The sequence below is a fragment of the Heterodontus francisci genome, unplaced genomic scaffold (genome assembly GCF_036365525.1).
Source record: "Heterodontus francisci isolate sHetFra1 unplaced genomic scaffold, sHetFra1.hap1 HAP1_SCAFFOLD_1708, whole genome shotgun sequence".
In the NCBI taxonomy this organism is placed as follows: Eukaryota; Metazoa; Chordata; class Chondrichthyes; order Heterodontiformes; family Heterodontidae; genus Heterodontus; species Heterodontus francisci.
In genome coordinates, this window is record NW_027141710.1 from 13,210 (window position 1) to 29,344 (window position 16,135).

The window sequence follows — 16,135 nt, forward strand, 5'->3', positions numbered from 1 at the left end:
GTGCTGAAAAGGCTTCATATCCTTTCTTGTGCTGTGGCAAGCAAGGCTTCTTGACTTTTCCACCTTGGAAAGCTGAGTTGAGTGAAGGGGAAAAGAAAAGGCTTTGCAGCATTGCATACTTTGAGTGCGGATTGCATTGAGGAGCTTCGCATTTTGAGAGTGAAAAATGCCTACGCCGCTATGAAGGCACTTGCCCTGCAAGGAATCAGGCAGCACGGCCAGCTCAGAAAGTCACAATGCATAGTTTGTACAAAAACAGCACGAGCCAGGTAGGAGTCGAACCTACAATCTTCTGATCCGTAGTCAGACACGTTATCCATTGCGCCACTGGCCCCAAAGGCACATTTGCACTTGCAGCTCACAGTCTGCACAGCTGCGGTGTTTGCAGCTCCACGGGTGGGAATGGTCAGAGTCACTTGGTGATCAATCAGCAAAGAGAATCACCTTCACTGCTTCCCTTCCATGCTTGAGCTTGAACAGTGGTGAAGTACACGAGCATGCAAAGCAAGGTTATCCTTAGGTTTCTGCCGCAATTCCAGCTCAAAGGTGCAGCTGCCATTTTGGAGTAAGCAGCAATTAGCCGAAGCCAGTGCTCTTAACTTGACAGGTTGCTTTGAAGGAACATGTTGTCGCCAATGCGCAGAATGTCTCCTTTGCTCTCTGAAAACACCCTGCACACAGCTGTTTCACATGTGCAGCTGCTTCTGTGCGCCAGCAGACCGTTGCTTTTTCTTTCCAAAAAGAGACTTTTTTGATAACATTTGCAAGCATACATTACATAACAGTTGAAATTTGACATGACATCAAGTGCAATACAGATCAGTTTCTCTCATTACACTACAAGAGGTGCCTCACTGTACTTGCCAGCATTTCACGTGCGACATTCTGTGGTGCGTACAAGCAGCTCCGTGGAGCAGTAACTCTTCCAAACACTCAGTACTTCCTTGGAAGAAAAAGAAGCCTCCTGTCAGTCACACAGGCTTCTCGGCTGCTCCTTCACACTGGTGGCGGTTGCTAGTTTCCGCTCACTTCGCTTGCCTTCCGTCAGCTCCAGCTCTTTTCGGCTTCTTTCATCATTTTTCTGGCTTGCGGTCCTGCAGCTGCTCGCCTGCTGGTGCTCAGACATGCTGACTGGAGCAAAGCATTGAATATGTTCTCGCAGGCGGCCAACCGGAAGCAGGATTTCCTTGCAGGCCGCAGGTCAACTAGGAGGGACACCTGCCAAGCTTCAGTGCGTCCCTCGGGACATAGTCCTGGACCTTGGAATGTGCCAATCGGCAACGCTCGGTCGTCGACAGCTCCTCGCACCGGAAGACCAGCAAAATTCGGACAGACCAAAGTGCGGCTTTCACCGCGTTGAAGTTCCTCTCGCAGCAGTTGATGCTTATCGTGGTGTGCGTCACTTGGCATTGCCAAGTCAGGACTTTCAGATAATGAGAGTGCCTACTGCGCTGAGAAGGGACTTGAGAAAGCGACGCCAAAGGTGGCGCGCCCAAGTAAGTCAGCTTGCCTGGTGTCCCGAGTCATAATGCAAAGTTTGCATAAATCTGCCAGCCAGGAAGGAGTGCACGCTATCAGCTTGCGATCCACAGACGGAAGCCTTATCCATTACACTACTCGCACAAGCTGCGGGGAGCAGCTGGCGGCTCACGGTGCCACAGTGCTGCGCCATCAATAGGCGCACAAGGCCCTGAGTGGCCAAAAGTGCATGGCACTAAATCAGCTGCATGTGCCACAACTCCTGCCCCTTCGATAGCTCAGCTGGTAGAGCGGAGGACTGTAGAGGAAAATCAAAACACTGACATCCTTAGGTCGCTGGTTCAATTCCGGCTCGAAGGAACAACGGCCTTTTTCCACTACGTCTGCACAATGCCACAATTTGCTCGAGGCAGCACTCTAAATTTCACAAGTACACAACGCGCTCGGATCTTGCGAACAAGGCGCACCAACCCCCTTTTCCTCTCTCATAACAGCCCGCACACAGTTCTTTCACTTCTGCACTTGCACCAGCTGCTCAGCACACAGCCCTGTACCTCAAAAATACACTTCCGACACAACATTACACAACTCTTCAAATTTCACCTCCGATAAAGTGCAATGCACATCCCTTACTTTCAATACACTACATCAGCTGCCTCACTACACTTGCCGAACTAGCTTATATTTACAATGTACATTTACATTTCATCACCAACATTCTCCGCTGCCACAGCCCCAGGGCTTTTACACAGTTTCCAGCCGCTCGCTATACTATGGCGCCAGACTCTTACAGAGTGGCCTTTCCTCACGCACCCTTTTGCGTCAGCTGCCCCAAGCAGGGAGTTCTTTGAAGTAGTATGCTCAGCACTCACTAGAAAACAAAAGAAATCTTGTGTCAGTCAGACAGGGTTCTAGGCTGCACCCTGACGCTCGGGGTGGCTGCTCGTTTCCGCTCAGCTGGCTTGCCTTGCGCAAGCTCCGGCTCTTTTTGGCTTCGTCCATGGTTATTGTGGCTTGCCGTCCTGCAGCTGCTCGCCTGCTGGTGCTCGCACATGCTGATTGGAGCAAAGCATTGAATGCCTTGAGGCAGCCGGCCAAGCCGAAGCAGGATTTCCCTGCTGCTCACGGACCAAGTTGAGGGTGGTGCTGAGAAGCTCCTGCCAAACAAGCTAGGCTAACAACCCCAACAACACTGGGGAATTAGCTCAAGTGGTAGAGCGCTCGCTTTGCATGCGAGAGGTAGCGGGATCGATGCCTGCATTCTCCACTTCTTTCTTAGCTCCGCTCCGCTCGGCCAGTTCTTGGCACTCAACAGTGGCGCCGGCTCTTCTTCTCCCAATTGGTTGCACCTGCTCAGCCACAAAGTGCTGAAAAGGCTTCATATCCTTTCTTGTGCTGTGGCAAGCAAGGCTTCTTGACTTTTCCACCTTGGAAAGCTGAGTTGAGTGAAGGGGAAAAGAAAAGGCTTTGCAGCATTGCATACTTTGAGTGCGGATTGCATTGAGGAGCTTCGCATTTTGAGAGTGAAAAATGCCTACGCCGCTATGAAGGCACTTGCCCTGCAAGGAATCAGGCAGCACGGCCAGCTCAGAAAGTCACAATGCATAGTTTGTACAAAAACAGCACGAGCCAGGTAGGAGTCGAACCTACAATCTTCTGATCCGTAGTCAGACACGTTATCCATTGCGCCACTGGCCCCAAAGGCACATTTGCACTTGCAGCTCACAGTCTGCACAGCTGCGGTGTTTGCAGCTCCACGGGTGGGAATGGTCAGAGTCACTTGGTGATCAATCAGCAAAGAGAATCACCTTCACTGCTTCCCTTCCATGCTTGAGCTTGAACAGTGGTGAAGTACACGAGCATGCAAAGCAAGGTTATCCTTAGGTTTCTGCCGCAATTCCAGCTCAAAGGTGCAGCTGCCATTTTGGAGTAAGCAGCAATTAGCCGAAGCCAGTGCTCTTAACTTGACAGGTTGCTTTGAAGGAACATGTTGTCGCCAATGCGCAGAATGTCTCCTTTGCTCTCTGAAAACACCCTGCACACAGCTGTTTCACATGTGCAGCTGCTTCTGTGCGCCAGCAGACCGTTGCTTTTTCTTTCCAAAAAGAGACTTTTTTGATAACATTTGCAAGCATACATTACATAACAGTTGAAATTTGACATGACATCAAGTGCAATACAGATCAGTTTCTCTCATTACACTACAAGAGGTGCCTCACTGTACTTGCCAGCATTTCACGTGCGACATTCTGTGGTGCGTACAAGCAGCTCCGTGGAGCAGTAACTCTTCCAAACACTCAGTACTTCCTTGGAAGAAAAAGAAGCCTCCTGTCAGTCACACAGGCTTCTCGGCTGCTCCTTCACACTGGTGGCGGTTGCTAGTTTCCGCTCACTTCGCTTGCCTTCCGTCAGCTCCAGCTCTTTTCGGCTTCTTTCATCATTTTTCTGGCTTGCGGTCCTGCAGCTGCTCGCCTGCTGGTGCTCAGACATGCTGACTGGAGCAAAGCATTGAATATGTTCTCGCAGGCGGCCAACCGGAAGCAGGATTTCCTTGCAGGCCGCAGGTCAACTAGGAGGGACACCTGCCAAGCTTCAGTGCGTCCCTCGGGACATAGTCCTGGACCTTGGAATGTGCCAATCGGCAACGCTCGGTCGTCGACAGCTCCTCGCACCGGAAGACCAGCAAAATTCGGACAGACCAAAGTGCGGCTTTCACCGCGTTGAAGTTCCTCTCGCAGCAGTTGATGCTTATCGTGGTGTGCGTCACTTGGCATTGCCAAGTCAGGACTTTCAGATAATGAGAGTGCCTACTGCGCTGAGAAGGGACTTGAGAAAGCGACGCCAAAGGTGGCGCGCCCAAGTAAGTCAGCTTGCCTGGTGTCCCGAGTCATAATGCAAAGTTTGCATAAATCTGCCAGCCAGGAAGGAGTGCACGCTATCAGCTTGCGATCCACAGACGGAAGCCTTATCCATTACACTACTCGCACAAGCTGCGGGGAGCAGCTGGCGGCTCACGGTGCCACAGTGCTGCGCCATCAATAGGCGCACAAGGCCCTGAGTGGCCAAAAGTGCATGGCACTAAATCAGCTGCATGTGCCACAACTCCTGCCCCTTCGATAGCTCAGCTGGTAGAGCGGAGGACTGTAGAGGAAAATCAAAACACTGACATCCTTAGGTCGCTGGTTCAATTCCGGCTCGAAGGAACAACGGCCTTTTTCCACTACGTCTGCACAATGCCACAATTTGCTCGAGGCAGCACTCTAAATTTCACAAGTACACAACGCGCTCGGATCTTGCGAACAAGGCGCACCAACCCCCTTTTCCTCTCTCATAACAGCCCGCACACAGTTCTTTCACTTCTGCACTTGCACCAGCTGCTCAGCACACAGCCCTGTACCTCAAAAATACACTTCCGACACAACATTACACAACTCTTCAAATTTCACCTCCGATAAAGTGCAATGCACATCCCTTACTTTCAATACACTACATCAGCTGCCTCACTACACTTGCCGAACTAGCTTATATTTACAATGTACATTTACATTTCATCACCAACATTCTCCGCTGCCACAGCCCCAGGGCTTTTACACAGTTTCCAGCCGCTCGCTATACTATGGCGCCAGACTCTTACAGAGTGGCCTTTCCTCACGCACCCTTTTGCGTCAGCTGCCCCAAGCAGGGAGTTCTTTGAAGTAGTATGCTCAGCACTCACTAGAAAACAAAAGAAATCTTGTGTCAGTCAGACAGGGTTCTAGGCTGCACCCTGACGCTCGGGGTGGCTGCTCGTTTCCGCTCAGCTGGCTTGCCTTGCGCAAGCTCCGGCTCTTTTTGGCTTCGTCCATGGTTATTGTGGCTTGCCGTCCTGCAGCTGCTCGCCTGCTGGTGCTCGCACATGCTGATTGGAGCAAAGCATTGAATGCCTTGAGGCAGCCGGCCAAGCCGAAGCAGGATTTCCCTGCTGCTCACGGACCAAGTTGAGGGTGGTGCTGAGAAGCTCCTGCCAAACAAGCTAGGCTAACAACCCCAACAACACTGGGGAATTAGCTCAAGTGGTAGAGCGCTCGCTTTGCATGCGAGAGGTAGCGGGATCGATGCCTGCATTCTCCACTTCTTTCTTAGCTCCGCTCCGCTCGGCCAGTTCTTGGCACTCAACAGTGGCGCCGGCTCTTCTTCTCCCAATTGGTTGCACCTGCTCAGCCACAAAGTGCTGAAAAGGCTTCATATCCTTTCTTGTGCTGTGGCAAGCAAGGCTTCTTGACTTTTCCACCTTGGAAAGCTGAGTTGAGTGAAGGGGAAAAGAAAAGGCTTTGCAGCATTGCATACTTTGAGTGCGGATTGCATTGAGGAGCTTCGCATTTTGAGAGTGAAAAATGCCTACGCCGCTATGAAGGCACTTGCCCTGCAAGGAATCAGGCAGCACGGCCAGCTCAGAAAGTCACAATGCATAGTTTGTACAAAAACAGCACGAGCCAGGTAGGAGTCGAACCTACAATCTTCTGATCCGTAGTCAGACACGTTATCCATTGCGCCACTGGCCCCAAAGGCACATTTGCACTTGCAGCTCACAGTCTGCACAGCTGCGGTGTTTGCAGCTCCACGGGTGGGAATGGTCAGAGTCACTTGGTGATCAATCAGCAAAGAGAATCACCTTCACTGCTTCCCTTCCATGCTTGAGCTTGAACAGTGGTGAAGTACACGAGCATGCAAAGCAAGGTTATCCTTAGGTTTCTGCCGCAATTCCAGCTCAAAGGTGCAGCTGCCATTTTGGAGTAAGCAGCAATTAGCCGAAGCCAGTGCTCTTAACTTGACAGGTTGCTTTGAAGGAACATGTTGTCGCCAATGCGCAGAATGTCTCCTTTGCTCTCTGAAAACACCCTGCACACAGCTGTTTCACATGTGCAGCTGCTTCTGTGCGCCAGCAGACCGTTGCTTTTTCTTTCCAAAAAGAGACTTTTTTGATAACATTTGCAAGCATACATTACATAACAGTTGAAATTTGACATGACATCAAGTGCAATACAGATCAGTTTCTCTCATTACACTACAAGAGGTGCCTCACTGTACTTGCCAGCATTTCACGTGCGACATTCTGTGGTGCGTACAAGCAGCTCCGTGGAGCAGTAACTCTTCCAAACACTCAGTACTTCCTTGGAAGAAAAAGAAGCCTCCTGTCAGTCACACAGGCTTCTCGGCTGCTCCTTCACACTGGTGGCGGTTGCTAGTTTCCGCTCACTTCGCTTGCCTTCCGTCAGCTCCAGCTCTTTTCGGCTTCTTTCATCATTTTTCTGGCTTGCGGTCCTGCAGCTGCTCGCCTGCTGGTGCTCAGACATGCTGACTGGAGCAAAGCATTGAATATGTTCTCGCAGGCGGCCAACCGGAAGCAGGATTTCCTTGCAGGCCGCAGGTCAACTAGGAGGGACACCTGCCAAGCTTCAGTGCGTCCCTCGGGACATAGTCCTGGACCTTGGAATGTGCCAATCGGCAACGCTCGGTCGTCGACAGCTCCTCGCACCGGAAGACCAGCAAAATTCGGACAGACCAAAGTGCGGCTTTCACCGCGTTGAAGTTCCTCTCGCAGCAGTTGATGCTTATCGTGGTGTGCGTCACTTGGCATTGCCAAGTCAGGACTTTCAGATAATGAGAGTGCCTACTGCGCTGAGAAGGGACTTGAGAAAGCGACGCCAAAGGTGGCGCGCCCAAGTAAGTCAGCTTGCCTGGTGTCCCGAGTCATAATGCAAAGTTTGCATAAATCTGCCAGCCAGGAAGGAGTGCACGCTATCAGCTTGCGATCCACAGACGGAAGCCTTATCCATTACACTACTCGCACAAGCTGCGGGGAGCAGCTGGCGGCTCACGGTGCCACAGTGCTGCGCCATCAATAGGCGCACAAGGCCCTGAGTGGCCAAAAGTGCATGGCACTAAATCAGCTGCATGTGCCACAACTCCTGCCCCTTCGATAGCTCAGCTGGTAGAGCGGAGGACTGTAGAGGAAAATCAAAACACTGACATCCTTAGGTCGCTGGTTCAATTCCGGCTCGAAGGAACAACGGCCTTTTTCCACTACGTCTGCACAATGCCACAATTTGCTCGAGGCAGCACTCTAAATTTCACAAGTACACAACGCGCTCGGATCTTGCGAACAAGGCGCACCAACCCCCTTTTCCTCTCTCATAACAGCCCGCACACAGTTCTTTCACTTCTGCACTTGCACCAGCTGCTCAGCACACAGCCCTGTACCTCAAAAATACACTTCCGACACAACATTACACAACTCTTCAAATTTCACCTCCGATAAAGTGCAATGCACATCCCTTACTTTCAATACACTACATCAGCTGCCTCACTACACTTGCCGAACTAGCTTATATTTACAATGTACATTTACATTTCATCACCAACATTCTCCGCTGCCACAGCCCCAGGGCTTTTACACAGTTTCCAGCCGCTCGCTATACTATGGCGCCAGACTCTTACAGAGTGGCCTTTCCTCACGCACCCTTTTGCGTCAGCTGCCCCAAGCAGGGAGTTCTTTGAAGTAGTATGCTCAGCACTCACTAGAAAACAAAAGAAATCTTGTGTCAGTCAGACAGGGTTCTAGGCTGCACCCTGACGCTCGGGGTGGCTGCTCGTTTCCGCTCAGCTGGCTTGCCTTGCGCAAGCTCCGGCTCTTTTTGGCTTCGTCCATGGTTATTGTGGCTTGCCGTCCTGCAGCTGCTCGCCTGCTGGTGCTCGCACATGCTGATTGGAGCAAAGCATTGAATGCCTTGAGGCAGCCGGCCAAGCCGAAGCAGGATTTCCCTGCTGCTCACGGACCAAGTTGAGGGTGGTGCTGAGAAGCTCCTGCCAAACAAGCTAGGCTAACAACCCCAACAACACTGGGGAATTAGCTCAAGTGGTAGAGCGCTCGCTTTGCATGCGAGAGGTAGCGGGATCGATGCCTGCATTCTCCACTTCTTTCTTAGCTCCGCTCCGCTCGGCCAGTTCTTGGCACTCAACAGTGGCGCCGGCTCTTCTTCTCCCAATTGGTTGCACCTGCTCAGCCACAAAGTGCTGAAAAGGCTTCATATCCTTTCTTGTGCTGTGGCAAGCAAGGCTTCTTGACTTTTCCACCTTGGAAAGCTGAGTTGAGTGAAGGGGAAAAGAAAAGGCTTTGCAGCATTGCATACTTTGAGTGCGGATTGCATTGAGGAGCTTCGCATTTTGAGAGTGAAAAATGCCTACGCCGCTATGAAGGCACTTGCCCTGCAAGGAATCAGGCAGCACGGCCAGCTCAGAAAGTCACAATGCATAGTTTGTACAAAAACAGCACGAGCCAGGTAGGAGTCGAACCTACAATCTTCTGATCCGTAGTCAGACACGTTATCCATTGCGCCACTGGCCCCAAAGGCACATTTGCACTTGCAGCTCACAGTCTGCACAGCTGCGGTGTTTGCAGCTCCACGGGTGGGAATGGTCAGAGTCACTTGGTGATCAATCAGCAAAGAGAATCACCTTCACTGCTTCCCTTCCATGCTTGAGCTTGAACAGTGGTGAAGTACACGAGCATGCAAAGCAAGGTTATCCTTAGGTTTCTGCCGCAATTCCAGCTCAAAGGTGCAGCTGCCATTTTGGAGTAAGCAGCAATTAGCCGAAGCCAGTGCTCTTAACTTGACAGGTTGCTTTGAAGGAACATGTTGTCGCCAATGCGCAGAATGTCTCCTTTGCTCTCTGAAAACACCCTGCACACAGCTGTTTCACATGTGCAGCTGCTTCTGTGCGCCAGCAGACCGTTGCTTTTTCTTTCCAAAAAGAGACTTTTTTGATAACATTTGCAAGCATACATTACATAACAGTTGAAATTTGACATGACATCAAGTGCAATACAGATCAGTTTCTCTCATTACACTACAAGAGGTGCCTCACTGTACTTGCCAGCATTTCACGTGCGACATTCTGTGGTGCGTACAAGCAGCTCCGTGGAGCAGTAACTCTTCCAAACACTCAGTACTTCCTTGGAAGAAAAAGAAGCCTCCTGTCAGTCACACAGGCTTCTCGGCTGCTCCTTCACACTGGTGGCGGTTGCTAGTTTCCGCTCACTTCGCTTGCCTTCCGTCAGCTCCAGCTCTTTTCGGCTTCTTTCATCATTTTTCTGGCTTGCGGTCCTGCAGCTGCTCGCCTGCTGGTGCTCAGACATGCTGACTGGAGCAAAGCATTGAATATGTTCTCGCAGGCGGCCAACCGGAAGCAGGATTTCCTTGCAGGCCGCAGGTCAACTAGGAGGGACACCTGCCAAGCTTCAGTGCGTCCCTCGGGACATAGTCCTGGACCTTGGAATGTGCCAATCGGCAACGCTCGGTCGTCGACAGCTCCTCGCACCGGAAGACCAGCAAAATTCGGACAGACCAAAGTGCGGCTTTCACCGCGTTGAAGTTCCTCTCGCAGCAGTTGATGCTTATCGTGGTGTGCGTCACTTGGCATTGCCAAGTCAGGACTTTCAGATAATGAGAGTGCCTACTGCGCTGAGAAGGGACTTGAGAAAGCGACGCCAAAGGTGGCGCGCCCAAGTAAGTCAGCTTGCCTGGTGTCCCGAGTCATAATGCAAAGTTTGCATAAATCTGCCAGCCAGGAAGGAGTGCACGCTATCAGCTTGCGATCCACAGACGGAAGCCTTATCCATTACACTACTCGCACAAGCTGCGGGGAGCAGCTGGCGGCTCACGGTGCCACAGTGCTGCGCCATCAATAGGCGCACAAGGCCCTGAGTGGCCAAAAGTGCATGGCACTAAATCAGCTGCATGTGCCACAACTCCTGCCCCTTCGATAGCTCAGCTGGTAGAGCGGAGGACTGTAGAGGAAAATCAAAACACTGACATCCTTAGGTCGCTGGTTCAATTCCGGCTCGAAGGAACAACGGCCTTTTTCCACTACGTCTGCACAATGCCACAATTTGCTCGAGGCAGCACTCTAAATTTCACAAGTACACAACGCGCTCGGATCTTGCGAACAAGGCGCACCAACCCCCTTTTCCTCTCTCATAACAGCCCGCACACAGTTCTTTCACTTCTGCACTTGCACCAGCTGCTCAGCACACAGCCCTGTACCTCAAAAATACACTTCCGACACAACATTACACAACTCTTCAAATTTCACCTCCGATAAAGTGCAATGCACATCCCTTACTTTCAATACACTACATCAGCTGCCTCACTACACTTGCCGAACTAGCTTATATTTACAATGTACATTTACATTTCATCACCAACATTCTCCGCTGCCACAGCCCCAGGGCTTTTACACAGTTTCCAGCCGCTCGCTATACTATGGCGCCAGACTCTTACAGAGTGGCCTTTCCTCACGCACCCTTTTGCGTCAGCTGCCCCAAGCAGGGAGTTCTTTGAAGTAGTATGCTCAGCACTCACTAGAAAACAAAAGAAATCTTGTGTCAGTCAGACAGGGTTCTAGGCTGCACCCTGACGCTCGGGGTGGCTGCTCGTTTCCGCTCAGCTGGCTTGCCTTGCGCAAGCTCCGGCTCTTTTTGGCTTCGTCCATGGTTATTGTGGCTTGCCGTCCTGCAGCTGCTCGCCTGCTGGTGCTCGCACATGCTGATTGGAGCAAAGCATTGAATGCCTTGAGGCAGCCGGCCAAGCCGAAGCAGGATTTCCCTGCTGCTCACGGACCAAGTTGAGGGTGGTGCTGAGAAGCTCCTGCCAAACAAGCTAGGCTAACAACCCCAACAACACTGGGGAATTAGCTCAAGTGGTAGAGCGCTCGCTTTGCATGCGAGAGGTAGCGGGATCGATGCCTGCATTCTCCACTTCTTTCTTAGCTCCGCTCCGCTCGGCCAGTTCTTGGCACTCAACAGTGGCGCCGGCTCTTCTTCTCCCAATTGGTTGCACCTGCTCAGCCACAAAGTGCTGAAAAGGCTTCATATCCTTTCTTGTGCTGTGGCAAGCAAGGCTTCTTGACTTTTCCACCTTGGAAAGCTGAGTTGAGTGAAGGGGAAAAGAAAAGGCTTTGCAGCATTGCATACTTTGAGTGCGGATTGCATTGAGGAGCTTCGCATTTTGAGAGTGAAAAATGCCTACGCCGCTATGAAGGCACTTGCCCTGCAAGGAATCAGGCAGCACGGCCAGCTCAGAAAGTCACAATGCATAGTTTGTACAAAAACAGCACGAGCCAGGTAGGAGTCGAACCTACAATCTTCTGATCCGTAGTCAGACACGTTATCCATTGCGCCACTGGCCCCAAAGGCACATTTGCACTTGCAGCTCACAGTCTGCACAGCTGCGGTGTTTGCAGCTCCACGGGTGGGAATGGTCAGAGTCACTTGGTGATCAATCAGCAAAGAGAATCACCTTCACTGCTTCCCTTCCATGCTTGAGCTTGAACAGTGGTGAAGTACACGAGCATGCAAAGCAAGGTTATCCTTAGGTTTCTGCCGCAATTCCAGCTCAAAGGTGCAGCTGCCATTTTGGAGTAAGCAGCAATTAGCCGAAGCCAGTGCTCTTAACTTGACAGGTTGCTTTGAAGGAACATGTTGTCGCCAATGCGCAGAATGTCTCCTTTGCTCTCTGAAAACACCCTGCACACAGCTGTTTCACATGTGCAGCTGCTTCTGTGCGCCAGCAGACCGTTGCTTTTTCTTTCCAAAAAGAGACTTTTTTGATAACATTTGCAAGCATACATTACATAACAGTTGAAATTTGACATGACATCAAGTGCAATACAGATCAGTTTCTCTCATTACACTACAAGAGGTGCCTCACTGTACTTGCCAGCATTTCACGTGCGACATTCTGTGGTGCGTACAAGCAGCTCCGTGGAGCAGTAACTCTTCCAAACACTCAGTACTTCCTTGGAAGAAAAAGAAGCCTCCTGTCAGTCACACAGGCTTCTCGGCTGCTCCTTCACACTGGTGGCGGTTGCTAGTTTCCGCTCACTTCGCTTGCCTTCCGTCAGCTCCAGCTCTTTTCGGCTTCTTTCATCATTTTTCTGGCTTGCGGTCCTGCAGCTGCTCGCCTGCTGGTGCTCAGACATGCTGACTGGAGCAAAGCATTGAATATGTTCTCGCAGGCGGCCAACCGGAAGCAGGATTTCCTTGCAGGCCGCAGGTCAACTAGGAGGGACACCTGCCAAGCTTCAGTGCGTCCCTCGGGACATAGTCCTGGACCTTGGAATGTGCCAATCGGCAACGCTCGGTCGTCGACAGCTCCTCGCACCGGAAGACCAGCAAAATTCGGACAGACCAAAGTGCGGCTTTCACCGCGTTGAAGTTCCTCTCGCAGCAGTTGATGCTTATCGTGGTGTGCGTCACTTGGCATTGCCAAGTCAGGACTTTCAGATAATGAGAGTGCCTACTGCGCTGAGAAGGGACTTGAGAAAGCGACGCCAAAGGTGGCGCGCCCAAGTAAGTCAGCTTGCCTGGTGTCCCGAGTCATAATGCAAAGTTTGCATAAATCTGCCAGCCAGGAAGGAGTGCACGCTATCAGCTTGCGATCCACAGACGGAAGCCTTATCCATTACACTACTCGCACAAGCTGCGGGGAGCAGCTGGCGGCTCACGGTGCCACAGTGCTGCGCCATCAATAGGCGCACAAGGCCCTGAGTGGCCAAAAGTGCATGGCACTAAATCAGCTGCATGTGCCACAACTCCTGCCCCTTCGATAGCTCAGCTGGTAGAGCGGAGGACTGTAGAGGAAAATCAAAACACTGACATCCTTAGGTCGCTGGTTCAATTCCGGCTCGAAGGAACAACGGCCTTTTTCCACTACGTCTGCACAATGCCACAATTTGCTCGAGGCAGCACTCTAAATTTCACAAGTACACAACGCGCTCGGATCTTGCGAACAAGGCGCACCAACCCCCTTTTCCTCTCTCATAACAGCCCGCACACAGTTCTTTCACTTCTGCACTTGCACCAGCTGCTCAGCACACAGCCCTGTACCTCAAAAATACACTTCCGACACAACATTACACAACTCTTCAAATTTCACCTCCGATAAAGTGCAATGCACATCCCTTACTTTCAATACACTACATCAGCTGCCTCACTACACTTGCCGAACTAGCTTATATTTACAATGTACATTTACATTTCATCACCAACATTCTCCGCTGCCACAGCCCCAGGGCTTTTACACAGTTTCCAGCCGCTCGCTATACTATGGCGCCAGACTCTTACAGAGTGGCCTTTCCTCACGCACCCTTTTGCGTCAGCTGCCCCAAGCAGGGAGTTCTTTGAAGTAGTATGCTCAGCACTCACTAGAAAACAAAAGAAATCTTGTGTCAGTCAGACAGGGTTCTAGGCTGCACCCTGACGCTCGGGGTGGCTGCTCGTTTCCGCTCAGCTGGCTTGCCTTGCGCAAGCTCCGGCTCTTTTTGGCTTCGTCCATGGTTATTGTGGCTTGCCGTCCTGCAGCTGCTCGCCTGCTGGTGCTCGCACATGCTGATTGGAGCAAAGCATTGAATGCCTTGAGGCAGCCGGCCAAGCCGAAGCAGGATTTCCCTGCTGCTCACGGACCAAGTTGAGGGTGGTGCTGAGAAGCTCCTGCCAAACAAGCTAGGCTAACAACCCCAACAACACTGGGGAATTAGCTCAAGTGGTAGAGCGCTCGCTTTGCATGCGAGAGGTAGCGGGATCGATGCCTGCATTCTCCACTTCTTTCTTAGCTCCGCTCCGCTCGGCCAGTTCTTGGCACTCAACAGTGGCGCCGGCTCTTCTTCTCCCAATTGGTTGCACCTGCTCAGCCACAAAGTGCTGAAAAGGCTTCATATCCTTTCTTGTGCTGTGGCAAGCAAGGCTTCTTGACTTTTCCACCTTGGAAAGCTGAGTTGAGTGAAGGGGAAAAGAAAAGGCTTTGCAGCATTGCATACTTTGAGTGCGGATTGCATTGAGGAGCTTCGCATTTTGAGAGTGAAAAATGCCTACGCCGCTATGAAGGCACTTGCCCTGCAAGGAATCAGGCAGCACGGCCAGCTCAGAAAGTCACAATGCATAGTTTGTACAAAAACAGCACGAGCCAGGTAGGAGTCGAACCTACAATCTTCTGATCCGTAGTCAGACACGTTATCCATTGCGCCACTGGCCCCAAAGGCACATTTGCACTTGCAGCTCACAGTCTGCACAGCTGCGGTGTTTGCAGCTCCACGGGTGGGAATGGTCAGAGTCACTTGGTGATCAATCAGCAAAGAGAATCACCTTCACTGCTTCCCTTCCATGCTTGAGCTTGAACAGTGGTGAAGTACACGAGCATGCAAAGCAAGGTTATCCTTAGGTTTCTGCCGCAATTCCAGCTCAAAGGTGCAGCTGCCATTTTGGAGTAAGCAGCAATTAGCCGAAGCCAGTGCTCTTAACTTGACAGGTTGCTTTGAAGGAACATGTTGTCGCCAATGCGCAGAATGTCTCCTTTGCTCTCTGAAAACACCCTGCACACAGCTGTTTCACATGTGCAGCTGCTTCTGTGCGCCAGCAGACCGTTGCTTTTTCTTTCCAAAAAGAGACTTTTTTGATAACATTTGCAAGCATACATTACATAACAGTTGAAATTTGACATGACATCAAGTGCAATACAGATCAGTTTCTCTCATTACACTACAAGAGGTGCCTCACTGTACTTGCCAGCATTTCACGTGCGACATTCTGTGGTGCGTACAAGCAGCTCCGTGGAGCAGTAACTCTTCCAAACACTCAGTACTTCCTTGGAAGAAAAAGAAGCCTCCTGTCAGTCACACAGGCTTCTCGGCTGCTCCTTCACACTGGTGGCGGTTGCTAGTTTCCGCTCACTTCGCTTGCCTTCCGTCAGCTCCAGCTCTTTTCGGCTTCTTTCATCATTTTTCTGGCTTGCGGTCCTGCAGCTGCTCGCCTGCTGGTGCTCAGACATGCTGACTGGAGCAAAGCATTGAATATGTTCTCGCAGGCGGCCAACCGGAAGCAGGATTTCCTTGCAGGCCGCAGGTCAACTAGGAGGGACACCTGCCAAGCTTCAGTGCGTCCCTCGGGACATAGTCCTGGACCTTGGAATGTGCCAATCGGCAACGCTCGGTCGTCGACAGCTCCTCGCACCGGAAGACCAGCAAAATTCGGACAGACCAAAGTGCGGCTTTCACCGCGTTGAAGTTCCTCTCGCAGCAGTTGATGCTTATCGTGGTGTGCGTCACTTGGCATTGCCAAGTCAGGACTTTCAGATAATGAGAGTGCCTACTGCGCTGAGAAGGGACTTGAGAAAGCGACGCCAAAGGTGGCGCGCCCAAGTAAGTCAGCTTGCCTGGTGTCCCGAGTCATAATGCAAAGTTTGCATAAATCTGCCAGCCAGGAAGGAGTGCACGCTATCAGCTTGCGATCCACAGACGGAAGCCTTATCCATTACACTACTCGCACAAGCTGCGGGGAGCAGCTGGCGGCTCACGGTGCCACAGTGCTGCGCCATCAATAGGCGCACAAGGCCCTGAGTGGCCAAAAGTGCATGGCACTAAATCAGCTGCATGTGCCACAACTCCTGCCCCTTCGATAGCTCAGCTGGTAGAGCGGAGGACTGTAGAGGAAAATCAAAACACTGACATCCTTAGGTCGCTGGTTCAATTCCGGCTCGAAGGAACAACGGCCTTTTTCCACTACGTCTGCACAATGCCACAATTTGCTCGAGGCAGCACTCTAAATTTCACAAGTACACAACGC

At 51.5% G+C, this 16,135-nt stretch overlaps 12 non-coding genes across 12 annotated transcripts; 6 read left to right on the plus strand and 6 right to left on the minus strand.

The window, feature by feature from the left end:
* Nucleotides 1-261: 261 nt before the first annotated feature.
* trnar-acg (transfer RNA arginine (anticodon ACG)) lies at nt 262-334 on the minus strand. Its single transcript has one exon. It is a non-coding gene; the product is annotated as a tRNA-Arg (tRNA).
* Nucleotides 335-1,746: 1,412 nt separating this feature from the next.
* Nucleotides 1,747-1,839, plus strand: trnay-gua (transfer RNA tyrosine (anticodon GUA)). The gene is made up of 2 exons: nt 1,747-1,783; nt 1,804-1,839. It is a non-coding gene; the product is annotated as a tRNA-Tyr (tRNA).
* Nucleotides 1,840-3,104: 1,265 nt separating this feature from the next.
* On the minus strand, nt 3,105-3,177 carry trnar-acg (transfer RNA arginine (anticodon ACG)). The gene has a single exon. It is a non-coding gene; the product is annotated as a tRNA-Arg (tRNA).
* A 1,412-nt stretch (nt 3,178-4,589) lies between these two features.
* On the plus strand, nt 4,590-4,682 carry trnay-gua (transfer RNA tyrosine (anticodon GUA)). Its single transcript has 2 exons — nt 4,590-4,626; nt 4,647-4,682. It is a non-coding gene; the product is annotated as a tRNA-Tyr (tRNA).
* A 1,265-nt stretch (nt 4,683-5,947) lies between these two features.
* trnar-acg (transfer RNA arginine (anticodon ACG)) lies at nt 5,948-6,020 on the minus strand. Its single transcript has one exon. It is a non-coding gene; the product is annotated as a tRNA-Arg (tRNA).
* A 1,412-nt stretch (nt 6,021-7,432) lies between these two features.
* Nucleotides 7,433-7,525, plus strand: trnay-gua (transfer RNA tyrosine (anticodon GUA)). The gene is made up of 2 exons: nt 7,433-7,469; nt 7,490-7,525. It is a non-coding gene; the product is annotated as a tRNA-Tyr (tRNA).
* A 1,265-nt stretch (nt 7,526-8,790) lies between these two features.
* trnar-acg (transfer RNA arginine (anticodon ACG)) lies at nt 8,791-8,863 on the minus strand. The gene has a single exon. It is a non-coding gene; the product is annotated as a tRNA-Arg (tRNA).
* Nucleotides 8,864-10,275: 1,412 nt separating this feature from the next.
* trnay-gua (transfer RNA tyrosine (anticodon GUA)) lies at nt 10,276-10,368 on the plus strand. The gene is made up of 2 exons: nt 10,276-10,312; nt 10,333-10,368. It is a non-coding gene; the product is annotated as a tRNA-Tyr (tRNA).
* Nucleotides 10,369-11,633: 1,265 nt separating this feature from the next.
* Nucleotides 11,634-11,706, minus strand: trnar-acg (transfer RNA arginine (anticodon ACG)). The gene has a single exon. It is a non-coding gene; the product is annotated as a tRNA-Arg (tRNA).
* Nucleotides 11,707-13,118: 1,412 nt separating this feature from the next.
* Nucleotides 13,119-13,211, plus strand: trnay-gua (transfer RNA tyrosine (anticodon GUA)). Its single transcript has 2 exons — nt 13,119-13,155; nt 13,176-13,211. It is a non-coding gene; the product is annotated as a tRNA-Tyr (tRNA).
* Nucleotides 13,212-14,476: 1,265 nt separating this feature from the next.
* On the minus strand, nt 14,477-14,549 carry trnar-acg (transfer RNA arginine (anticodon ACG)). The gene has a single exon. It is a non-coding gene; the product is annotated as a tRNA-Arg (tRNA).
* Nucleotides 14,550-15,961: 1,412 nt separating this feature from the next.
* On the plus strand, nt 15,962-16,054 carry trnay-gua (transfer RNA tyrosine (anticodon GUA)). The gene is made up of 2 exons: nt 15,962-15,998; nt 16,019-16,054. It is a non-coding gene; the product is annotated as a tRNA-Tyr (tRNA).
* The last annotated feature ends 81 nt before the right edge of the window (nt 16,055-16,135 follow it).